A 27,173-nucleotide genomic window follows, 5' to 3' on the forward strand; every position below is an offset into this window, starting at 1 on the left:
GACTGGGTCAGCCTGCTGAACCAAACTACTTAGTAATCTCCTTCATATAGCCCAACTCACACACACATTTAAACAAAACATGTTTATTTTGTGATTGTTTCAGGTCATTTGATTAGTGTGTTTTAACTAACCTTTTATTTTTGTATCTAGTTTTTTTGTGATGAGGTGTTTATTTCAGCTCTTCTAAAACCTGCTCACAGTTTATTTTATCAGTTTTCTTTGATGCAAATCAATTCAACCTTAAACTAAATGACAATTATTTACCCAGTTTTTATTTAAGACAAAGTGTGTGTGTTCAGAGAAACATGTATGGCACCAGTACACTTGCAAGATGAAGTCCAGTCTGGATACTGATTTCTCTGAATGGAAAGAGTCCTGGTATTCTGCATGAACATTTTACAAGACAAAATTTACTGAGTTAAAAAAAAATATTGAATTGAATGGTATCAGTCAATATGGGGAGGTATAAACTCTGTATTCTGCAACCAGGATCAGGAAACTCCTCTACCCTCTGTTCGACTCCTAGCAACGGGACCTGAAGAACTAATATCCTTTATTTCTCAGAAAATTGGTTGAACAAGGACATGGATAATATTCTAGCTGTTTTTTTTATACATTGGCAGGACAACGGCAGCGTCGGGTAAGCTCAAGAAGGCTGGTGCGTACTCTCCATTAAGGAAGTCTAGGTGTTGCCGCCTGAGCTGGAATATCAAATCAAAATCAAATTTATTTATACAGCCCTTCGTACATCAGCTGTGATCTCAAAGTGCTGTACAGAAACCCAGCCTAAAACCCCAAACAGCAAGCAATGCAGGTGTAGAAGCACGGTGGCTAGGAAAAACTCCCTAGAAAGGCCAAAACCTAGGAAGAAACCTAGAGAGGAACCAGGTTATGTGGGGTGGCCAGTCCTCTTCTGGCTGTGCTGGGTGGTGATTATAACAGAACATGGCCAAGATGTTCAAATGTTCATAAATGACCAGCATGGTCGAATAATAATAATAAGGCAGAACAGTTGAAACTGGAGCAGCAGCACGGTCAGGTGGACTAGGGACAGCAAGGAGTCATCATGTCAGGTAGTCCTGGGGCATGGTCCTAGGGCTCAGGTCCTCTGAGAGAGAGAGAAAGAAGGAGAGAATAACGCACACTTAGATTCACACAGGCCACCGAATAGGACAGGAGAAGTACTCCAGATATAACAAACTGACCCTAGCCCCCCGACAAACTACTGCAGCATAAATACTGGAGGCTGAGACAGGAGACACCCCCGGACAGGGCCAAACAGGAAGGATATAACCCCACCCACTTTGCCAAAGCACAGCTCCCACACCACTAGAGGGATATCTTCAACCACCAACTTACCATCTTGAGACAAGGCTGAGTATAGCCCACAAAGCCCTCCGCCATGGCACAACCCAAGGGGGGGGGCGCCAACCCAGACAGGACGACCACATCAGTGAATCAACCCACTCAGGTGACGCACCCCTTCCAGGGACGGCAATACCTCATAAGCTATGACCATACTATTTACCAACGGTTTTCATCTATTTTTCGTAACTGTCTATTTACCACCAAACTGATGCTGGCACTAAGACCACACTCAACGAGCTGTATAGGAGCCATAAGCAAACAAGAACATGCTCATCCAGGGGTGGCAGTACTAGCGGCCGGTGATTTTAATGCAGATATACTGATATCAGTCACCCCTCATTTCTACCAGCATGTCACTTGTGCAACTAGAGGCAAAAAAAAAAACCTACATCACCTTTACTCCACAAACGCATACAAAGCTCCTTCTCGCCCTCCATTTGGCAAATCTGACCATAATTCCATCCTTCTGATTCCTGTTTACAAGCAAAAACTACCAGCATTCAATGAGCTGCACAGCGACATGAGCTAAATGCCTTCTATGCTCACTTCTAAGCAAGCAACAGTGAACGATAAACACCATCATCCCAGACACCCTGGACCCGGGTGTGCCAACCTGGCCATAGTCTTGATCTTATCCGACAGTTGATAGTCAGATTGGATACTAAATGTTTTAATATGCCTAAAGAGGTAAAAATACCTCCCTGCATGTTTATAGACCAAAAAAGCTGCAGATTAGCGTCCTTAATTTTGCTGTCACTCTGTCAATGCACAACGGTAGTTAATATTTTTCCCCACCCTCACCCAACTTGTTAGATATTATGCACATTGATAGCAGCAATCTAAAGGATCAGACAGAAATATCAGAGAAGTAATGGGGTGTAATTATGGAGTGACTAGACACAGAAATACACCTTTGCTCTATCCAATCAGAGCAGCAGGATCAACTTACAGCCCACCCTTCTCTTTACAGACAAGCAAACTACCCAGTTGAGTTAGTAGCACCTCACATTTGATTGAAAGAGTTGAGCTGGCACCCAAAAATATTTTCCACCCCAATTTTGATATTGTCTCGTCGCTGCAAGTCCAACGGGCTCTGGAGAGGTAAAGGTGGAGCCATGCGTCCTCCGAAACAGGACCCACCTAACCGCGCTCCTTAACACCTGCCCGCTTAACCCGGAAGCCAGCTGCAACAATGTGTCGGAGGAAACGCCATTCAACGGACAACCGGAGTCAGCCTGGGAGGCATCCGGACCGCCACAAGGAGTCGCTAGGGCGAGGCCAAGTAAAGCCCCCCCTCGGTCAAGCCCTCCCCTAACCCAGACGACGCTGGGCCAATTGTGCTCCGTCCTATGGGACTCCTGGCCACGGCCAATTGTGGCACAGCCCGGGAATGAACCCGGGTCTGTAGTAACGCCTTGGACCGCTACGCCACTCGGGAGGCCCCCAGAAAATATCTTTACGATAGAGGATAATTACAAAAAAAAAAAATTAAAAACTCTTTCCTGATACGGTTGTCAAATTGCAGATACTCGTTTTGTTCGACTACTCAGCACTCGCATACCGACCCAACAGATCACACTGCCCTTTCCCACTTGGACAAAAGGAACACCTGTGAGAATGCTGTTCATTGACCAACTCAGCATTCAACACTATAGTGCCCTCCAAGCTCATCACTACGCTAAGGACCCCGGGACAGGACACCCACAGATGGCGCGGCAACAACACATCTGCCACACTGACCCTCAACACGGGGGCCCCTCAGGGGTTCGTGCTTAGTCTCCTCCTGTACTCCCTGTTCACCCACAACACGACACTGGTAGGCCTGATCACCGACGACGAGACCGCCTATAGGGAGGTCAGAGAGCTGGCAGTGTGGTGCCAGGACAACCTTCTCTCCCTCAGTCAGCAAGACAAAGGAGCTGATCGTGGACTACAGGAAACGGAGGGCTGAGCATGACCCCATTCACAATCACTGTAGTGGAGCGGGTCGAGAGCTTCAAGTTCCTCTGTATCCACATCACTGAGGATCTATCATGGTCCAAATACACCAACAGAGTCAGAGGGCACAACGCCTCTTCCCCCTCAGGAGACTGAAAAGATTTGGCATGGGCTCTCTTCCGCGACCCATATAAGACACTGCCCCGCCCCCCTTTCGGAAAAGCTGACCATGACTCCATTTTGTTGATCCCTGCCTACAGACAGAAACTAAAACAAGAGGCTCCCACGCTGAGGTCGGTCCAACGCTGGTCCGACCAAGCTGACTCCACACTCCAAGACTGCTTCCATCACGTGGACTGGGATATGTTTCGTATTGCGTCAGATAACAATGTTGACGAATACGCTGATTCGGTGTGCGAGTTCATTAGAACGTGCGTTGAAGATGTCGTTCCTAAGCAACGATTAAAACATTCCCTAACCAGAAACCGTGGATTGATGGCAGCATTTGCGTGAAACTGAAAGCGAACCACTGCTTTTAATCAGGGCAAGGTGTCTGGTAACATGACCGAATACAAACAGTGCAGCTATTCCCTCCGCAAGGCTATCAAACAAGCTAAGCGTCAGTACAGAGACAAAGTAGAATCTCAATTCAACGGCTCAGACACAAGAGGCATGTGGCAGGGTCTACAGTCAATCACGGACTACAAGAAGAAATCCAGCCCAGTCACGGGCCAGGATGTCTTGCTCCCAGACTACTCATCTCATATGTATATACTGTACTCGATACCATCTACTGTATCTTGCCTATGCTGCCCTGTACCATCACTCATTCATATCCTTATGTACATATTCTTTATCCCCTTACACTGTGTATAAGACAGTAGTTTTGGAATTGTTAGTTAGATTACTTGTTGGTTATTACTGCATTGTCGGAACTAGAAGCACAAGCATTTCGCTACACTCGCATTAACATCTGCTAACCATGTGTATGTGACAAATAAAATTTGATTTGATTTGAAATCCAAGACTGAGTGTGCAAGTGCACACTTTGGTAGCAGAGTAGAATCTAGATGCAAGCAGTGCTGTGTTTTGACTGACAGACGGTGCTTCTACTGGGCCTGGAGCCTTCTCCTCGTCGTCTGGTCCACCAGTTTGTGGTAGTCATTCAGCTTGTCCTGCAGTTTCTTATACATCTGAGATGGAGAGGACAAGTAATGAGGAGCGTGGTGGTGCATGTTAACTTTTAAACTGAGGACAGTCATGTCAGGTTTGATGTCAGTCAGCACAGGTTGTCAAACCGATTTAAAAAACAGTATTTCGAATCAACTTACTCTGGCGTTGGTCTGGGTCTCGGTGAGCGACTGGAGGAGCTGGTCGATGGATGTGTATGGGAGCCACCCCAACGGCGCTGTGGCTGAGAGGGGCCCCTGTACAACACACCAGAGAGAAACAATTAAAGGACAAACATTTGACTTTTCAATCCATTATATTGACATTTTAGACCCTTCTCTAGAGATAAGAATCAAGTGTGTTCAACTAAGATGGGTAAAACAACCATGCATCATAAACATGGGAACTGACGTACACCGAGTGTACAAAACATTAGGAACACCTTCCTAATTATTGAGTCGCATCCCCTTTTGCCCTCACAACAGCCTCAATTCTTTGGGGCATGGACTCTATAAGGTGTCGAAAGCGTTCCACAGGGATGCTGGTCCATGTTGACTCCAATGCTTCCCACAGTTGTGTAGATGTCATTTGGATGGTGGACCATTCTTGATACACAGGAAACTGAGTGTTAAAAACCCAGCAGCGTTTTAGTTATTGACACAAACAGGTGCACCCGACACCTACCATACCGTTCTTTTGTCCTGCCCAGTCACCCGCTGAATGGGACACAAATATTCCATGACTCAAGGCTTAACAATCCTTCTTTAACCTGTCTCCTCCCCTTCATCTACACCGAAGTGGATTTAACAAGTGACATCATAGCTTTCACCTGGTCAGTGTCATGTAAAGAGCAGGTGTTCTTAATATTTTGTACACAGTGTATAGTGTACCTCGATGCAAAAGTACTGTGTCCCTTCCCCAGGAGGGCATCTACATACTCCAACACCAGCTCAGCTGCTGCCTTCAGCAGGTCGTAGTTCAGGTAGAGCCGTAACAACGCTGCAGCATCCACCCCCTAAACAAAACAAGCTTGTTTTATCATACATGGGGAGCAAATACAACCACAAAAAAGTACATTTATGGACTCTTCCATTTAATTCATATCTAGGGGTCCTTCTCAGAAAATATGTCTTGCATTTAGGGAAATATAAATACATGCACAAATACTGTGCTCTCTCACCTTGTAGGCGTTGACCAGCCAGGCAGCGGTACACCGTGTGACAGCAGCTTGTTGATGACACAGCGATGGTGCTGAGCATTCTGAGTAGGATGCTTCTCCAGGTAAGCGGCCAGAAGTCGCCACGCCTCATCTGTCGCACTGGCGGAAAGTCATATTTGAAATGTTTTACAAGACTTCACTTCTATTTTTATTGTTCAAGTTGACATTTTTAATATTCCCAACTGCACCACAAGGTAGACAATGTGGTATTTCCTAGCCAATTTGTACCATGAAGAGTTCATACATTTAACCAACCTTGACTCTTTGGTTGTGATGGTACACAGCTGATTGGCAGCCAGCCAGTTCCAGGCTTCATTCTGATTCTCCTCTCCACCGTACTGTAACTTTATACACCTGAAAATACAAACTGCAAGCATCACCACTCCACTATCAACCCACAGGAAGGAAACCCCTGTATCTACATGTTAGTTCAGATAAGGCAAGACTGATTACTTTGGTGTGATCACTACGGGTTGAATACTAACTGCATGCATAACTAGGAAATTGACGTAAATCATGCATCGTCAACGAGAGATATGCATATAAATTCACGTCACTCCATGCAGTTGACTGAGCCTGTTACTTACTTAAAGGCAAGTCCCTCAAAGACTGAAGTGAGGGAGAGTTTGAAGGTCTGGCAGAGAGAGAGGGCACAGTCGAATAGTCCTGATTGGACCAGTAGGGACACCATCTCCACTGCAGAGGCGCTGCCTGCAACACCACACACAGAACTGTGTTACATTTCTGGTGTTCGATTAGGGGTTTGGTTTCCTTACAGGAACAATGTTCCCCCCTCTAAATTATCACATTAAGAGGTATCAAGGCAAAACATCATTGGCGATGGCTTACTGACAAGTCACTTTCCATTCACTTTTGGGAATATGTTAGTGTTGTTTGTACCTGCAATGGCAGCAGAGGGTGGGTGATGCTGAGCCAAGGTGAGGCGGCTACGGGCAAGGGCGTACTCCTTCTGAAGGTCCTTCAGCTCCAGGATGTCTATCTGACCACTCACTGCAGGGACACGGATGTTAACTCAAAATGACACAACGACAAGGTTCCAGTTTAACAAGGTTTACGCAACCGTATTAGCACAATACACGGTTGCTATTGCACTCAGGCCAGGATCATCAACTACGAGACACTGGCACAGGCGCACTAATAACAGAGTGATAGCCCCGTAATAACAGAAATATAGAGATCCTTAAAACATGAACTTAACGGACAAACAATTACAATACTGTAGAATTTAAAGAGCATGTTATCATACACATTTCCCACCATGTCCCAAACATAGTGGTGTAAAGATGGTAATGACCAAAAAGGAACATTTATAGCAGTAAATTATAATCATCAAATAGTTATCTATGCCTATCGTATCTCACCTGGACCAGTAGTAACCTCTCGTAGTTCCTCTTTGGTGATGCAGTGGGCCTATCATACACCGCTCCAGAGGTGGGTTGGACAATCCAGGCGTAGTCAGATCTAATAAGCCGTAGACAGTTGAGGGAGGCCAGGCAACAGTTGACTTGTTTCTGTAGACCCAGTTGAGTCCTCACCTCCCGGCCCAGACGCATGCCGTACTCAAACATCACCTTACCCGCTGGAGGACACAGATAGGGCCAAACACAGCAAAATAAAACACACAATGGAGAGTGAGTAAAAATAAATACCACCAGCCTCATTTCTAAACAAAGTGCTAATATCTGACAGTGTCCCAGGCTCCTCTCACCTTCCCTGTAGTTGTGTCTGTTGATGTGGAAGGCGTAGAGCAGCTCGTAGTAGTTGTGGGACATCAGGTCCACTGCTCTGGCTCTGGCCTCTGATGCTGACCACCTGCAGCCAGAAAAGAAACAAGGTCCAAAACTTGATCTGATTAATCTAATACATTTATATAGTCCATAATGCGCTCTAACCAAATGTAAAGAGAATGTACAGTCGTGGCCAAAAGTTAATGACAAATGTTCATTTCCACAAAGTTTGCTGCTTTCAGTGTCTTTAGATATTTGTCAGAAGTTACTATGGAAAACAAGTATAATTACAAGCATTTCAGAAGTGTCAAAGGCTTTTGACAATTACATGAAGTTGATGCAGAGTCAATATTTGCAGTGTTGACTCTTCTTTTTCAAGACCTCTGCAATCCGCCCTGGCATGCTGTCAATTATCCTGACTGATGGCAGCCCATTCTTGCATAATCAATGCTTGTAGCTCGTCAGAATTTGTGGGGTTTTGTTTGTCCACCCGCCTCTTGAGGATTGACCACAAGTTTTCAATGGGATTAAGGTCTGGGGGGTTTCCTGGCCATGGACCCAAAATATTGATGTTTTGTTCCGAGACACTTAGTTATCACATTTGCCTTATGGCAAGGTGCTCCATCATGCTGGAAAAAGGCATTGTTCGTCACCAAACTGTTCCTGGATGGTTGGGAGAAGTTGCTCTCGGAGGATGTGTTGATACCATGCTTTATTCATGGCTGTGTTCTTAGGCAAAATTGTGAGTGAGCCCACTCCCTTAGCTGAGAAGCAACCCCACACATGAATGGTCTCAGGATGCTTTACTGTTGGCATGACACAGGACTGATGGTAGCGGTCACCCTGTCTTCTCCGGACAAGCTTTTTTCCAGATGCCTCAAACAATCGGAAAGGGGATTCATCAGAGAAAATGAATTTACCCCAGTCCTCAGCAGTCCAATCCCTGTACCTTTTGCAGAATATCAGTCTGTCCCTGATGTTTTTCCTGGAGAGAAGTGGCTTCTTTGCTGCCCTTTTTGACACCAGGCCATCCTCCAAAAGTCTTCGCCTCACATCTGCCTGCTGCGATTCCTGTGCAAAGCTCTGCTGGTACCCTGATCCCGCAGCTGAATCAACTTTAGGAGATGGTCCTGGAGCTTGCTGGACTTTCTTGGGCGCCCTGAAGCCTTCACAACAATTTAACCGCTCTCCTTGAAGTTCTTGATGATCCGATAAATGGTTGATTTAGGTGCAATCTTACTGGCAGCAATATCCTTGCCTGTGAAGCCCTTTTTGTGCAAAGCAATGATGACGGCACGTGTTTCCGTGCAGGTAACCATGGTTGACAGAGAAAGAACAATGATTCCAAGCACCACCCTCCTTTTGAAGCTTCCAGTCTGTTATTCGAACTCAATCAGCATGACAGTGTGATTTCCAGCCTCCTCGTCAACACTCACACCTGTGTTTACGAGAGAATCACTGACAATGTCAGCTGGTCCTTTTGTGGCAGGGCTGAAATGCAGTGAAAATGTTTTTTTGGGATTCAGTTCATTTGCATGGCAAAGAGGGACTTTAATTAATTGCAATTCATCTGATCACTCTTCATAACATTCTAGAGTATATGCAAATTACCATCATACAAACTGAGGCAGCAGACTTTGAAAATGAATATTTGTGTCATTCAAAACTTTTGGCCAATACTGTATGTGTCTACCTCATCGTGCCGGTTGACGTAGGAGAACTGGACCAGGTCCTGAAGTTGAGAACGCTCACACAGAACCACAACAAGCTGACACAAACAGTCTAACTGGCTGCTGGAGTCAGGGTTCTGTGTGAGGGCTTCGTAGGCTTGGCTGTTGTGTCCCTAGGTCCAGGTGATGCTTGAAGATGCGGGTCCACAGGGCAGCCTGACTCCTGGGGTCATTGACGGCCTCCGTGATGACCAGCTCTGGCAGACCAACGTACTCCAGCAACCGCAGCACCTAACACACACTTGAGAATAAGTAAAAACACTACAAAAAAAAAAAAATACAAAAATCCACACACACACATCCAGATTGAAAGGGTTCGTAGGGCACGAGCACCCGACTACATTTAATAAATAATCCAATAATATATTATTTAAAGAACGGGTTCCCATAGTAACCTTGTACTGTAGTCCCAGTGCAGCTTCCTCCTCGGCTCCTGTCAATCTCAGAAGAAACTCCTCCGCCTCCTGGAAACACTGCAGTGCCTGGACACAACATGCCACAAATGGGGGTCAGAAAACAGCTACTGGTGCTGCTCTGTCACACCTGTGAAGCAACAACTTTCAGCCACCACACCTTCTGTACTATCGCAACAACTCTTCATGGTCATAATGACACGTTGAAATGCAACCGCAACCCTTAAAGTGGAACTGACTGCATTTGAGCAACATATCTTATTAAAATATGTTAATGTGAACCCCCAGGAAGCATGACACTTTTTAAAACATTTGACAAGTGAGCACTTAGTATACGTAAACTTGAAAATGACCATATCTAAGGCATTTGAGAAAGTTCTATAGCAATATAGAGTGGGAAAGCAATTAACTGCAGTAAATATAACATCCCTCATCCAGGACCAGCGTCTACGCAGACCGGTGCGCCATAGCCAATCAGAGCCATTATTTATTTGCCACAGGCCTGCCATCATTCACAGTGAACTGGACTGTGTGTTTACAGGCAATTACAACAGTACGACTTTTGATCATTAGAACGCAGTCGCCAAAAGCCTCAAAATACACCTGCATGGATTTCTGCAAATATGTCAATACCACTTGGGAGTCCTCTTACATTTGGGAACTTTACAGTCCTATTGATCAAACAACCATGAAAAGGTAGGCTCTCTCTCCCTCAGTTATGGACATCAACATAAAGATCAACAACTAATGCTAGCCAGAGAAAGATGAGCTAACATCTAACGAAGGAACATTAGATAAACCAAAACTTCAACTAGTTGGCCGTCAAAATTGCACTGATAAATGATAGGGAATTGTAGCCTTTTCGTTCTTCTGCAGCTTATCTGCTATCAACGCATGCTTGTCCCAACCAAGCACCCAAAGCTAACTGATTGTATTGTCATTCCCAGCCTGTTACATTCGTCCTTTTTTTTATCCAAAATATTGAGCCTTGGGCCTCCCGGGTGGCGCAGTGGTTAAGGGCGCTGTACTGCAGCGCCAGCTGTGCCATCAGAGTCCTGGGTTCGTGCCCAGGCTCTGTCGTAACCGGCCGCGACCGGGAGGTCCGTGGGGCGACGCACAATTGGCCTAGCGTCGCCCGGGTTAGGGAGGGCTTGGTCGGTAGGGGTGTCCTTGTCTCATCGCGCACCAGCGACTCCTGTGGCGGGCTGGGCGCAGTGTACGCTAGCCAAGGTGACCAGGTGCACGGTGTTTCCTCCGGCGCATTGGTGCGGCTGGCTTCCGGGTTGGATGTGCGCTGTGTTAAAGAAGCAGCGGCTTGGTTGGTTGTGTATCGGAGGACGCATGACTTTCAACCTTCGTCTCTCCCGAGCCCGTACGGGAGTTGTAGCGATGAGACAAGATAGTAGCTACTACAACAATTGGATACTACGAAATTGGGGAGAAAAAGGGGTAAAATTCAAAAAAATAAAATAAAAAAATAAATATTGAGCCTTGAAACTGAAACGGTGCATCCCGAATGTAGGCAGCAAACATTGTACCAGGACAGCTGTGATTTACAACCTGATAGCAATAGTTTGGCTTGCTAGTTAGCGCCAGACAAATGAGAGAACGCCTTACTCTGACCATTTTAATCAACCTAACAGAGCTGGTTAGGCTGTTTACAGGTTATCCAGAGCGTTCATGACTAACTTACTTTGCCTACGTTTACTGACACCGGCCACATTCAGCAGGTGTTGATGTTTGTAAATTCATCAGTTATTCTGAGCTCTGACATACTCAGATGAGAGTGCTCTGAAATTGGAGTAGATAGCCAGAGTGAATTTGCGAACGCAAGAGATATGCTAACTGGATAACAGTCGTTCAAGTTCTTGCTAGCTAACCAAATGACACCTGCATCTCTAGCTGTGTATAGCCACCGGAAAACGATATGAGGGGAAAAAGTCATTCGACCCACTCCTCCAATGACATGACATCTTCCTAGCAGCTAGCTAACATTAGGCTCCGTGTTTTTAGCTTGTTGCCTATTATCCACATTATGACCGACTTGTGATCATCGCCCTTGTTAGTTTGATTGTATTGTCATTCCCAGCCTTTGTTACATTCATCTGTTTTTGTACAAAATTATGAGACATTGAAACACTGCATCCCTGAATGAAGGCAGCAAACATTGTACCAGGCCAGCTGTGATTTACCTGATAGCAATAATTTGACTACCAAGAAATGTACTGGTGAATTATATACACACTGAACAAAAATAACATGTAGTGTTGGTCCCATGTTTCATGACCTGAAATAAAAGATCTCAGAAATGTTCCATACACACACAAAAAAACATTTTCAAATGTGTGTTTACATCACTGTTAGTGAGCATTTCTCCTTTGCCAAGAAAGTCCAGCCACCTGACAGGTGTGGCATATCAAGAAGCTGATTAAACAGAATCTTCATTACACAGGTGCACCTTGTGCTGGGGGCAACAAAAGGCCACTAAAATGTACAGTTGTGTCACAACAATGCCACAGATCTCAAGTTCTCCACCAGAAATTTTGCCTGACAATTGAATATTAATTTCTCTACCATAAGCCACATCCAATGTAGTTTTAGAGAATTTGGCAGTACGTTGAACCAGCCTCACAACTGCAGACCACGTGTAATCAAGCCAGCCCAGAACCTCCACATCTGGATTCTTTACCTGCGGGATCGTCTGAGACCAGCCACCCAGACAGCTGATAAAGCAGGAGTATTTCTGTCCATAATAAAGCCCTTTCGTGGGGAAAAACTCCTGATTGGCAGGGCCTGGCTCCCATGTGGATGGGTCTATGCCCTCCTATGGAATGTTGAGGCAAATAAAAAAAAGGTTATATTTTAAAGTTGTCTGTTTGTTCCATATGTGAAAAGTTAAAAACGCTGTCAGTTCCACTTTAAAACACACACACACCTTCTGTCCCTCTCCGTTGGCCAGGTAACATTGGCCCAGCATGAAGCGGCAGGAGCCCACGTTAACCTGACACCACGGCCCAATGAGACGCACATACTCCTGAAGGGAGAGAGAAGGAGAGCTTAAGAAAATATTATATTTAAAAATGCATCAGTTGGCTTTTTAATTAAATCTGCTTCAATCAATAAATACATATTTATTATCCCAATTAGGACATTGGTTATGCAGTCAAGGTAAAAAATAAATTTAAAAAAACATGATGCAACACAAATAGTGTGTGAGAGTTGTTGAGTCCGTGGGAAGCGTCTCACCTGTAGTGTTGCGTACTGGCAGTTGCCCATCAGACACTCAGGGAACTGGAAACTAAGGTTGTTGGGCCAGCTATAAAGATAGTGTTAAGGGCCAACCTTGACATTATTTACAGTGCACCTCATTGCAACCCTCTAAGGCTAAAGTCAAATCTTTGCCTAAAGCACATCAAATGTAGCTTCGCCTCACTTTAATAGCATAGCATGTGCTAGCCATGTGGTGTGTAATAACCTTGCGTAAAGCATATTAACTCTAGCCTCGACTAGCCTAGCCGTGTATGAGGACAGAAATAACATTGCCTAAATATCCATTTTGGGGCTTGCCCAGCTTAATATGCCAGCTGTGTAGATAACCTTTTAGGGAAACATCAACTTTTGCTTAGCCAAGCACAGTCCTGTGTGTGTGGTAGGACACAGTTGCCGAGCCAGCAGGGTGACCATGCTGGAGACCATGTGGGGCCAGTGGAGCAGGGCTGTGCCCGGGGAGGGGCTGTGCTGCTTGGAGTAGATTTGGGTAATGATGGCCTTCCGCGCTACGCTCTGGTAGAACAGCTCCACCACCGTCTGGGGGCTCCGGACTAAGGGGAAAAGAAAACAGAGTTAGATACAGGGATGTGATCAGGAAAATTCAGACAAAAGTATGATATTGGTTTAGGTTATCTAGGCATATTGCAATGATGTATGAATAGTGGGCAATGTCAGAAAAGCAGGAATTCCTGATTAAAACAGGAAAAAAAGTCATCGCTTAGAGAGACGGAGGCTACACATAGGACCTGACCTGATCTGTTGCTAGCCATAGCTGGAGAATCAGACAGCTCCAGGACTGACAGGTGCTGTAGGTTGGCATCTCTGGAGGGAGAACACAATGTCAACCAGGCAGAATTCATTGAATTCAATACTGTGTGTTGTGTTGGAATTTGTGTGTATGTGTGCATACATGATGTTAAGAGGCACGGTGGTGGTCAGGCTCTGGGTGATGTGTTTGAGGAGATAGTAGGAGGAGAGAAGCTGAGAGTAAGCGGGGGATCAGGTCCTGTTGTAGCTGGAGCAGCTGAGGCCCTCCACCCGGGAACACGCACAGTTAAGTCAAAAGAGCAGACTGACGTGTGTGTGTGTGTAGGGCGGGCCATATTTAGTCGACTGGTCAATTGTGTGTTGGTCGACCAAGATTCCTTCAGTTGAGCAGTAACAAAAACAATATTTTGCGGTGTGCAAGACACCCGTCTGAGTGCGCCTGTCTATGTGGACTAATCCATTGTGGAGTCCGTGAGGATGGCAGTCAATCACTAAGACATGCGCTATTGAAATTGTATATGGTTATATTACCTAAGAACAATGGTGCAACACTAATACAAATATTTTATAACAAATGCACTTTCTCCCGCGTTGGATAGTGGTCGCTCTCCACGGTTCTGAAACATCAATGCGCTGTTGAATTGGCGCCTTTTCCTAGACCATGTTGCTGTGTGCATAATAGCAAAGTTAACCAGCATATTGGTGTTGAGAACAATGCAGCGGAGGCAGCAGTTGGAGTTAGCAGAAGAGAAAAAGCCAACTTAGTTAGGTCTATAATGAATAGCTTAACTTAAATACACCTGGCTTTATAAATCATACATAAACAGAAATAAGACAGATCCTGCTTCTGTTTTGTGTTTGTTTAATAGCCTACTGATTCCGTGAGCACCAAGCCTCAGCCACTACATGTCGGTCAAACAATTTCACAAATGTGGCGGTTTTAAAAATCTTTGCCATGCTGTAATAAAGGCTTTACACTGTTTTCCCTATTAGAACAGCCTCTAGTATTACTTACAATTTATTTAGTGTTGTTTACACTTCCAAATATTTATAATAACCCTCCTTTTTCTTGATATTATTGTCATCATTATAATAAGTAATGTCATCAAATGGCTAAGTATAGCAGCCTTGTATGACAACCATCGAGCTGTAGGCCAAAGAGCACATCCTGTTTAGTCTTAATACTGTAACTTAGGCATGTATTTCAATTAGTGATGCACCGATATGACATTTTCGGCCAATACCGATATCCGATATTTTCCTTGCCAAAAAAAACGATGCCAATACTTAATATTTTAGCGGCCTTTTAAGTATTCTAGTACAGTTAAATAGTTAACACGGACGCAGCAGTCTAAGGCACTGCATCTCAGTGCACGAGGCGTCACTACAGTCCCTGGTTCAAATCCAGTCTATCACATCCGGCCGTGATTGGGAGTCCCATAGGGCGGCGCACAATTGGCCCAGCGTTGTCCGGGTTTGGCCGTCATTGTAAATAAGAATTTGTTCTTAACCGACTTGCCTAGTTAAATAAAGGTTTACATTGTAAAAATTATATTGTTATCCAACATCACCTGTTTGGCACACATAATATGCATGCAGTGCTTGCTCCTTACCTTCTTTACCCAGTATTTTCCACAACTAGTCATTTATTCCACACTTCGACTTTCCCTTTACCTCCTGAACAACCAGTAAAGATTCCCGTTTAGAGTTGGTTCGTCACGTCCTTTGTATTCATTTTGCTGTCACATGTGTTCGAGTTTTTTATAACCAATTTATTAATGGGAGGATGATATGCTATAGGTCAGGCCCCATTGGTCCCGTGCATTTAATGCATACGTGTGTCAAGTAAAGAGAGCAAAGTTTGAGGGAATAGGGAATGCTTTTCCTAAACAAAGGGATTTCGGTAACAAAAATTCAGTCAGAAATGGCTGTAATTATGTTGCAGCTTCAGCAACATGGACAGCGTGATAAACACTTGAAGTTTTGTAGTGTTCGCTGCACAATGGAGGAGAGAGACAATGGGTGCTAGTCACACGGTCACTCACTAATTCTTAACACAGCATAGCAAGTCTGCAATTGACAGTCTCTGGTCATTAATGTGTCTTAATTATTTCAAACAGTGCGCGTAGATTTAGACAAGCTCAGTGCATATAGTTAGTTTGATTAAAACACACAGGCTGTGTCTACAAAAATAAGTTAAAAAAAAAAGAAAGAACAGTTGTCAAAATATTTATTTTTGTTGGGATCAGCCCTAGTGTGATGCGTTTGTATTTCTGTCTCAGTGTGTGTGTGTACTACTTACATTGTCTCCTAGACGTAGGTAGAGCAGCTGCAGTATGAGCAGGTCCCTACAGAACAGGGCTCTGGTCATGGCCATCTGACAGACAGCCTGACACACCACAGCTACCGCCACACTGCTACCATACAGCTGGGACAGACTGCTCCGCCACGACAGGGACTGGCCTGCTGGGGGGGGCACATCAGTTTAAACCGGTCCATTTTCACAGACTGAGCTCAAACATTCAGTTTAAGTTCTTACTCAAATAATAATAACTAAACTTACCGGTCAATAAATGACACCATATAGAATTATCTAGGGCAAATCTGTGTTGATATACAGTACCAGTCATAAGTTTGGACACACCTACTCATTCAAGGGTTTTTATTTATTTTTACCATTTTCTACATTGTAGAATAATAGTGAAGACAAACTATGAAATAACACATATGGAATCATGAGGTAAGCAAAGTTCAATCAAAATATAATTTTAAAATCTTCAAAGAAGATGACAGTTTTGCACACTTGGCATTCTCTCAACCAGCTTCACCTGTAATGCTTTTCCAACAGTCTTGAAGGAGTTCCCACATATGCTGTGCACATGTTGGCTGTTCTCTCTTCACTGTGCGGTCCAACTCATCCCAATTCAAATAAATCAAAATGTATGTCACGTGCGCCGAATACAACAGGTGTAGGTAGACCTTACAGTGAAATGCTTACTTACAGACTCTAACCAATAGGTGAGTAAAGAAATAAAACAGTAAGACAGGCTATATACACAGTAGCGAGGCTATAAAAGTAGCGAAATAGTGCAAAAAAAGGTATTTGGTGAATAGGTGGCGTAAAGAAATAAAAACTATAGTAAAAAGACAGTGAAAAACAATACAGACACCAGTTAGTCAGGCTGATTGAGGTAGTATGTACATGTAGATATGGTTAAAGTGACTATGCATGTATGATGAACAGAGAGTAGCAGTAGCGTAAAAGAGGGGTTGGCGGGTGGTGGATGGCGGGACACAATGCAGATAGCCCGGTTGGCCAATGTGCAGGAGCACTGGTTGGTCTGCCCAATTCTGGTAGTATGTACATGAATGGGTTGAGGCTGGGGGATTGTAGAGGTCAGGTCATCTGATGCAGCACTCCATCTTGGTCAAACAGCCCTTACACAGCCTGGATGTGTGTTTTGGCTCATAGTCCCGCTATCATTCAACAGGACAAAGTGAAAACTAGATGGGATGGCGTATCGCTGCATAATGCGGTGGTAGCCATGCTGGTTAAGTGTGCCTTGAATTCTAAATAAAAATCACTAACAGTGTCACCAGCAAAGCACCCCCACACCATAACACCTCCTCCATGCTTTACAGTGGGAAATACACATGCAGAGATCATCCATTCACCCACACTGCGTTTCACAAAGACACGGCGGTTGGAACCAAAAATCTCACATTTGTACTCCAGACCAAAGGACAGATTTCCACCGGTCTAATGTCCATTGGTTGTGTTTCTTGGCCCAAGAAAGTCTCTTCTTATTATTGGTGTTCTTTAGTAGTGGTTTCTTTGCAGAAATTCAACCATGCCTCTGAGATGTGTTTGTTACTTGCATTGATTTGGGCTGCAATTTCTGAAGCTTGTAACGCCAATGAACTAATCCTCTGCAGCAGAGGTAACTCTGGGTCTTCCTTTCCTGTGGCGGTCCTCATGAGAGCCAGCTTCATCATAGCGCTTGATGTTTTTTTTTAAATGTACTTGAAGAAACTTTCTTGAAATGTTCCGGATTGACTGACCTTCATGTCTTAAAGTAATGATGGACTGTCATTTCTCTTTGCTTATTTGAGCTGTTCTTGCCATAATATGGACTTTTACCAAATAGGGCTAACTTCAAAACTGATTGGCCCAAATGCATTAAGGAAAGAATTTCCACAAATTAACTTTTAACAAGGCACACCTGTTAATTGAAATGCATTCCAGGGCCAAGACTGTGCAAAGCTGTCATCAAAGTAAAGGGTGGATAATTTGAACAATCTCAAATATAAAATATATTTAGATTTGTTTAACACTTTTTTTTGCTTAAACTATGAAAATACATGATTCCATGTGTTATATGTTTTCACAATTATTCTACAATGTAGAACATTTTACAAAATAAAAACCATGGAATGAGTAGGTGTGTTAACTTTTGACTGGTACTGTATATTAGCCATGGTATAGTGTGGTAGGTATAGCATGGTATAATATTATATAGGTCTTACCTATGGTGAGAGACCCTTCTCCTCCTGGCTCCGAGTCAGTCTCCAGGTCCATCTCTCTGATCAGCATGGCCATGGCTGCCAAAGGGTTACGAACGTCCTGTAGTGTGTTATGGATGTCCTCGATCACATTCTCACTACGATGGGAATGAAAGATGCATAACAGTCAGTCACGAAACTCCACATAGAACGGCAATGCCTGCATGTGAATGACCCATAGGAGGTCAAGAATATTTGTAGGTTGAAATAATTTTTCCTATGACAATTTTTCCCCAAATCATTAATTTACTTTCAACGGGCCTCCATAGACAGTACATAGTAACGTTCAAAAACTGTTGGTGTGCGCGTACTGACTTGTTGTTGGCCAGTAAGTTCTCCAGCACCATCTCCGCAGCCCTCTCAGGTGACTGGAGATGTTACAGGGCTTTCTCCATCTTGTAGGCCATGTCCCCCGGCACCGCGTCACTCACCAGCCTCAGACACTGCACCAGCTGCAGCACGTCACGACCAACCTTCGGGTCTGGACATAGGGAAACATGGTACGAGGAGAAACTGGGATGAGTTAGGGAGTCCTGCAGAGCCAAAATGGCAAACAATGTCTACCTTTTCAACAAGGAGAAACAAATTCACATTGAACCACTTAAAGTGTAAATGGCTACACTTGACAAAAACCCAGTAGGTAAAGAGCTGGATCTAAAATGGCTACTATACATTCTCAGACACAGATGAATGACAGGTCTTTACCCTCAGCCACGGGTGTCTCTTCCTCTGAGAACAGGTACTCATCAAAATACAGGTACAGGTGCTCCACAGCAAAGCAGGGCACCAGGAATGACACAAAGCCCTGGATCAAACAGTCACGTATTCACTGCAATCCAGCAAAATTATTTTAATATGAAACATGAAAAAAGTAGGTTTTAAATGACCAGGTTTCCTTTGTCCCCTTTTGGGTCACATGGTCCCAAATCAACTAAACATATGCAAGAATGTAGTCTCTCTTCAAATCTGTACCTTCTTCAGCACACAAACCGTGTGTATGTGGGTTGAGCAGCAAGCCCAGTGGTGTGGCCAGACCCTGCTGGTACTGTAGACAGCAGGCATAGAACTTGGACCAGAACCCCACCTGTAGCTGCCTGTACTCCTCCTGGTTGAACTCAAACTCTGTCACACTGCTTTGCAGCTAGAGGGGGAGAGAGTCATACATGTAGGAAACGCAGCAGAAACAAGCTGAGAAAAAAGTCAGAAGGAGACGGTGTGTGAGTCAGATGGAGAGAGAAGACGCAGAAAGCAGGGAGCCTTGTCTAGCTTACCTCCTTCTCCACAGCGACCGTCATCTCTTTCTTGAGGGTCTCCCATGGGAGATCAGTGATTCGCTCTGTGCCTCTCCTGTAAATCTGAAGGGCTTTGACTATAGCAGAGGCAGTGAAGAGCATGCCCAGGTAAGTCTCCTGTCATAACACAATAGATAGGACAAATTATATTTTTTTCTGATGTGGGTAGGCACAATAGTGACAATATGGAATAAGAGGATACTGATAAATTGCAATGATGTTTGGATAGAGGGTGATGTCATCATTAATCAGTTAATTTAATAAATTAAATTCAGATTAATTAATTCAAATCCCATTTGATATCAGTGATGAATGATGTGGTGTTGTCTTACCCTGGGGTCCTGGTCTGCTCCGATGTGGACCGCTTCCTAAGGGCCAGGCTGCACAAACACCTGGTTCCACTGACCTGCCGTGGAACTGTGACATCACAATGGAGGTAAGCAGAGTAGGAAGTGGACAGCACTCCAAATTATATTCATTTCTCCCCAGAAAACAAAATTCACAATGTTACAGAGATCATCTCTTGATATATAGGCATACAAGTCCATGACACTATCCAAAGGATAATCAAAACATGTCATACTCACTGTAAAAAGTTAATGCATTTCACCACAGTTTGGTTGGTATCGTCCAGCCACAGGCCCCAGATGTCCGTAGAAGTGAGAGCAAAGTCCACCAGTGTCTCCTAATCACACCAGGACACAGGAGAGAGGAGTCAGGCTGACAAAACATTATATTAGTGATGATACTTTCCACACAATATCAAAATTCCAGACCCATTCCAAACCGACAAACATTCTTCCACAAAGACAACCCCTACCCACTCTCTCTCACACACCCCCTCCACACCTCTCCTTCAGTTACCTGTGTGGCGAACAGTGAGGAGATGTGGTCCAGGCTGTAGCAGTTGTTGTCTGTGGCCACCAGCTGCAGCACAGTGAACTGTCCCCTGGAAGGTACGGCCAGGTAGATGGCCAGACACAGTCCCGTGGAGGAGAAGGCTAGCCGCAGCCGATGGCCCTGTCCTGGGGAACGCTTCACCCCCCGGCACGCTGGCATGTATTCCAACATGTCAGCCTCCAGACATGCCTGGTCCTGTAGGGTGAGGGAGGGGGAAGGAGGGACTTCCCATGTTAGCAAAAAACAGCTCGTTAGATTTTTTTTAAAATTATTTATTTTGTTGATATCCAGGTTAATATTCCTCATATTTTAATCAATTAGGCATACTTTTAGATCCAAATGAAAAAGGACATAAAGTTGCAATCCGTTGGGGTGAAACTGCTCTGTCCATTTGCGATATTACAACAGACACGTCACTTTAACAAAAAATAACACTTATTCCCTCAGCAATCATTGCACATGGGATAGAACGGCAGAGTATGTATGTACTACCATTTATTTTGTTCTACGTTTCTTGGGGAGACCAGTGGCACTGATTCACAGATCTCAGCTTTGACAGGATGTTTATTTTATTTAACCTTCATTTCACTAGGCAAGTCAATTAAGGCAAATTCTTATTTACAATGACGCCCTACCCCGGCCAAAGCTTAACCCGGACAACCCTATGGGACTCCCTATCACGGCCGGTTGTAATACAGCTTGGAATCGAACCAGGGTCTTCAGTGACGCCTCTAGCACTGAGATGAATTGCCTTAGACCGCTGTGCCACTCGGGACCCCAAAATGTCATGCTTCTGACTACAGAATTCAATAGAACAATCTCTCTATGGGACTGACCCTATAGGACCACATGCATAGTTTATGGTCCTGACACAGAGCCAAGATGAAGGTGTCGTCCTCCAGTTCCCTTACTGCCAGACTCAGGGCCAGGTCCCCAGGGCCCTGCTCACCTCTGGACAGGACACACACGGAGGGTTACACATACACACGAACAAAAGAACCAGGGTTGGTTTACACAATGGAGCGATTACACGGACCCAGACTCAATCTATTCATGAAGTAAAAAACATGTCTTTAACCTGATGGCAGTTGGCATCCAGCCAGCCAGTCTGCATCACAGAGCTTGTCTTCAGCTCCAGAATGGTCAAGCTGGCCTGTGTGTCGTGTGGGGGCAGTGTGACGACCAGGATACCCCCTGCAGGTGATGCAAGGGCGTAATGGGCCTCTCCCTGGTGGCTGAGCCAGGCTGCTGAGGCGGTGGGGCCTACTGTCTGGCCCACAGGGCTGGGGATGACTCCGCTGTGGGCCGGGTCCTGCAGACTCCTTTTCCCCACGTCTGCAAATATGGACTGCATCTGGAGCTCTGTCACCAGCTCCTGTAGGAGAGAGGTAAGAGAGAGAAAAAGGTTGTGTTGCTCTGTCTGTCAGAAAAGTAAGAACATTGATTACGTCAACCAATTAAAAACAGAATGTTTCACACAAATAATTTCTCCCCACTCTACTGCGTTGGACATACGATTCATGCATTTTGGTTTAGAAGCACCCTGAAGAGGGACTTACACCGCTGTACATGCATGTGGGGTGTGGCAGCACCAACCGGTGCACAGTCTGGTTGGTGACGATGAGGATGGTGACATTGTTGAGGGTCTCCTGGATGTGTACGCCTCCGGGCAGCAGAGGGCAGTGTGTGATCTTGAGTTTAACAGCACTGTTCAGTAGGTTGGTGTCCAGAGACTGCTCCACCAGCTGCACTGTGTCCCCGGAGGTGGACCTGGAGAGAAGGCGTAGATGAGACAGCAAGTCAAAGCCAGATGGCTTTGGGATGTGCTGGGTGGATGGGAGGAAGTCACAGGATTGCTATAGGGGATACGGGTGTACATCTGTGGATTAAGCAAATGAGGGGTTGAGGTCAGGTCAGATCCCCTTAAGGGAGAAATTATGGTTTATTACCCTCTTCCTGTCAAACCATATTTGATGTAAGGATTGGAGAGGAGGGCCTATATTGGAGTATGTACACTTGTGTTGGTGGAAACATGTTTTGTCTAATGCAGCTGTATTGATCCTCTGGGAAGAATAAACTTGGTTAAGCTTTCATAATGTCCGTTGAGTGTTTTACTCAGCATTAGAACCTAACAGTACCTAGTGATGTTACGTTTGATACCGTCGAAATCGCTAAGCAGTTTACTTCGAAGCAGTGGTCCCTCAAGACTAGTCCAGGTGGAGTGGAAACACGCGTGCAAGCAGTTGATCCCGACATCACTTGGGTACACTGCAGCATCCACCGAGAGGCTCTTGCTGCCAAGGGAATGCCTGACAGCGTGAAATACGTTTTAGACACTTTGTGAAAATGGCTAACTTTGTTAAAGCAAGGCCCCTGAACTCTCAAGTGTTTTCTGCACTATGCAAAGTAATGGGCAGCGACCATGTAAAGCTTTCACAACATACAGAAGTGCGCTGGTTATCAAGGGGCAAAGTATTGACAAAAAAAATTAAATTGAGACGAACTTAAAGTTTACTTTAGACAGACAGAGGTCATGAGCAAATTGTTCAGCATGTTTTCAAAAAATCTGTAGGGACATAACAAGGATGCTACTCTAAACATAACATTCACTCCAAATTGAAACCTACAACCTGATTTTTAAATGGAATTTACTTGGAATGCTTCCTACACTCAAGGATTATTATTCCCAAACTAATAATTACACCAACAGTTGTTGCCTTCTCACCAAGCTGCTTGCCTATTGTCCTGTAGGCCATCCCAGCCTTGTGCAGGTCTACAATTTAACCCTGATGTCCTTACACAGCTCTCTGGTCTTGGCCATTGTGGAGAGGTTGGCGTCTGTTTGATTGAGTGTGTGGACAGGTGTCTTTTATACAGGCAACGAGTTCAAACAGGTGCAGTTAATACAGGTAATGAGTGGGGAACAGGAGGGCTTCTTAAAGACAAACTAACAGGTCTCTGAGAGACGGAATTCTTACTGGTTGGTAGGTGATCAAATACTTATGTCATGCAATAAAATGCAAATTACTTAAAAATCATACAATGTGATTTTCTGGATTTTTGTTTCCGTCTCTCACAGTTGAAATGTACCTATGATAAACATTACAGACCTCTATATGCTTTGTAAGTAGGAAAACCTGCAAAATCGGCAGTGTATCAAATACTTGTTCTCCCCACTGTGTGTGTGTATATATATATATACAAATATTTTTTGGTCCTCCAATAATTGTTATCGGTGTTAAAATCATAATCGGTTGACCTCTAGTCTCCATCATTGTATGATTTTTTTTGTGTGCAAATTAACTTGAGTTGACAATGTCATGTGTGATATAGCGAAGCACCTGAGTGAGTTGGGTGCACAATTACGCAGGTACTTTCCCAAAACAGATGACACAAACAACTGGATTTGTCATCCCTTTCATGCCCTGCCTCCAGTCCACTTACCGATCTCTGAACAAGTGAGCCTCATCGAAATTACAACAAGTGGTTCTGTGAAAATTTAATTTAATCAGAAGCCACTGCCAGATTTATGGATTGGGCTATGCTCAGAGTATCTTGCCTTGGCAAATCGCGCTGTTAAGACACTGATGCCCTTGCAACCATGTACCTATGTGAGAGTGGATTCTCGGCCCTCACTAGCATGAAAACTAAATACAGGCACAGACTGTGTGAAAAATGATTTAAGACAGACTCTCTCCAATACAACCCAACATTGCAGAGTTATGTGCATCCTTTCAAGCACACCCTTCTCATTAACCAGTGGTGAGTTATTCACAATTTTCAATTAACAAATAAGATTTTATATGTAAGATGGTTAAATAAAGAGCAAAATTATTGATTATATTATTTGTGCCCTGGTCCTATAGGAGTTATGTCACTTCCCACGAGCCAGGTCGTGACAAAAACTCACTCATTCTAATGTTTAATAAATGTAGTGTGTGTGGCAGGCTTACAATGACAAAAAAAAACTAATTTGAGAGCGCGCTGACCCTGGTGCAAGAGGGGGTACGCAGCTGAAGGTTGATTGTTTGAAGGGGTACGGGACTATAAAAAGTTTGGGAACTACTGTTCTAGACGATTCTGTGCTTCCAACTTTGTAGCAACAGTTTGGGGAATGCCCTTCCCTGTGCACAAAGTGAGGTCCATACAGAAATGGATTGTCTAGATCGGTGTGGAAGAACTTGCCTGGCCTGCAGAGCCCTGACCTCAACCCCATCGAACACCTTTGGGATGAATTGGTTACACCGACTGCGAGCCAGGCCGAATCGCCCAAAATCAGTGCCCTGGGGGGGGACATAGCAAGCACAACTTGCAGGTAGCCTAGTGATTAGAGTATTGGGCTAGTAACTGAAAGGTTGCATGATCGAATCCCCAAGCTGACAAAGTAAAAATCTGTCGTTCTGCCCCTGAACAAGGCAGTTAAGACTGTTCCTAGGCTGTCAGTGAAAATAAGAATTTGTTCTTAACTGACTTGCCTAGTTAAATAAAGGTTAAAAAAAAAACTCACCAGTGTAGGAATCTGTTGCTAGTGATGGACAGGAGTTTTCCACTTCCCTCATAGTGAAAGCCTCCTGCGCTGTCTGGGCATATCACACTGCCAGGAAGAGCATTCAGACCTGTCGAGAAACCACACATGACAGTCTCAAACTGTTTAGGTCTGACAGGTGGTTGACCAATTGTTATGTTTGCACCATCACAACGCTCTCTTTGCCCGATAACTAAAAGACAGCTGTCAATAAACGAGGAAAACCAGATGTGTTAGAATGCATGTCACTATAAAACCAAGCATTGACTTTCATGAACTGGAAGCTAACGCTACTCATGCTACGCTGTAAAACGCGCAGACTGTGGAAAGCTGCTAACAAACAACTCATGCACCAGGATACCGATACTTGAGAATGATTTCGGCATAAGGTGTAGCTAAAGCGGCGTACAGTACGGTTGGCTAACTTTGGTTTAGGTTGGCGCTCGGAGGTAACAAATGCACCTGCAGAGGATACCGTTATCATACTAACTAGCAATATAGCTTGTTGGCCACACGCCAGCTACATGATGTTAATAGTTAGCATGCATGGTGGGTCACTCACGACCATATTCTATACACAGTTTGTCATATAAACCGTTCATATGAGCAAATAAAGAGCGGGTCACTCTTTTAATATCCATGAAGATGTACCTAGGTTTACAGTTATTTCCCGGAATGTTGGTAGGGTTTCCCTCTCAAACCGACTTATTTCTATGAAACTCCTTTCTAAAACCGCCGCCATCTGCCCCGCATTGAGTTGTGGGATTGACAAGGAAATATACCGCCTTCTCTTCTTCATTTTAAAACTGTATTAGCTAGCTTCTCCAGAGAGAACCTCTCTGGCTCTTATAAAACATAAGACCAATTAATTTAGCTACAGTAAAATAAGAAAAATAATACTAGGTGTAGCTAGTATTATGATTTTAAAAAACATTTCACATATAATAGTGATTTAGGACACTCAAATGTCCCAATTCTATAGAATAGAAAAGTTATTGTTGTGTAATTCTGAGCCTTTGGCTTCACACTGACATTTATACCAACATCCAAGTATTTTCTGGATGTGTCAGAAGGGTCTAATTGGTTCCCCTAATAGTTAATATTGTACAGAAATGTCCTCATTGGACAGAAAGGGTCACACCTCCCACCCACCCTTGAGCCATATTATTCTTTTGATCAGATATATTTTTTTAATTAAGTAATATTATGTATATGAAATATACAGCATGAGCCAACATTCAAGACAACTTGAAGTCGCAGATTAACCGACTTCCATAGTGTTGCTGTCACAGTAAAGGGCGAACAGTTGTGACTGCTTATCACAAAAATGCATAGTTTGGCTAATGACTCATATCATATGAATATACATACAGTATACTAAGTCTATACAATGTCAAAGTTTCAAATGAAAAAGATTAGGCTCAACTCTTTGCTGACATTGATTGGTCGATGAACCTAAATGTACATTCATTTTACCTCATATCAATCATTTTATTGAGCAGTACAGTAAAACTGTGTGCAGTTCTGGCTCGGACAAGGCTTACTTACTTACAGTGCCTTCAGAAAGTGTTCACACCCCTTGACTTTTTGCACATTTTGTTGTGTTACAGCCTGAAATGAACATGTATTACATTTAGATTTTTTGTCACTAGCCGACATACAATAACCAAAGTGGAGTTATGATTTTAGACATTTTTATAAATTAATAAAAAATGAAAACTTGAAATGTATTGGGAGTCAATAAGTATTCCATCCCTTTGTTATGGCAAGCCTAAATAAGTTCAGGAGCAGTGTTTGACTTGGGCAGGAGCTCACCGGAGCTGAGTACCGGCACCTCAAATTTCTACTGATTTAGCTCCTGTGCCTCTTATAGAATATTAGCTCAAAAATATTGTGGAGCTCCTGCACCTAAATATAAACAGTACCGGCACCCAAAATGAGTACTGCCACCTATATCAGAACTTCTAAGCCTATTCACAATGATATTGGGCTGGATGCTGATAGAGGAAACTTGCTAAATAACCAGATAAATTATAGCCAAAGCCTTTCTTTTAGGCTATTTACAGAAATAGATGTCCTCAATACTTTGCTAGCAATAGCCAACAAGTAATCCACAGGGGTTTCATGATTATTATTGGTTTTGTGATTATCTTACTGACAGAACTCAGGCCATGGTTATTTGCAAAATATTAAATAGCATTTTCAAGGAATAGAGAAGTTAGGAAAGGCTTTCTAACTTTTTCTGATAAGTCTGAGAATTAGCCATATG

General features: G+C 44.0%; 1 pseudogene; it reads right to left on the minus strand.

Annotated features, from left to right (window-relative positions):
* Positions 1 to 4,415: 4,415 nt before the first annotated feature.
* On the minus strand, positions 4,416 to 25,646 carry LOC139378389 (nuclear pore complex protein Nup160-like; annotated as a pseudogene).
* Positions 25,647 to 27,173: the final 1,527 nt, after the last annotated feature.

This window comes from Oncorhynchus clarkii, chromosome 2, assembly GCF_045791955.1.
Source record: "Oncorhynchus clarkii lewisi isolate Uvic-CL-2024 chromosome 2, UVic_Ocla_1.0, whole genome shotgun sequence".
NCBI classification, from domain to species: domain Eukaryota; kingdom Metazoa; phylum Chordata; class Actinopteri; order Salmoniformes; family Salmonidae; genus Oncorhynchus; species Oncorhynchus clarkii.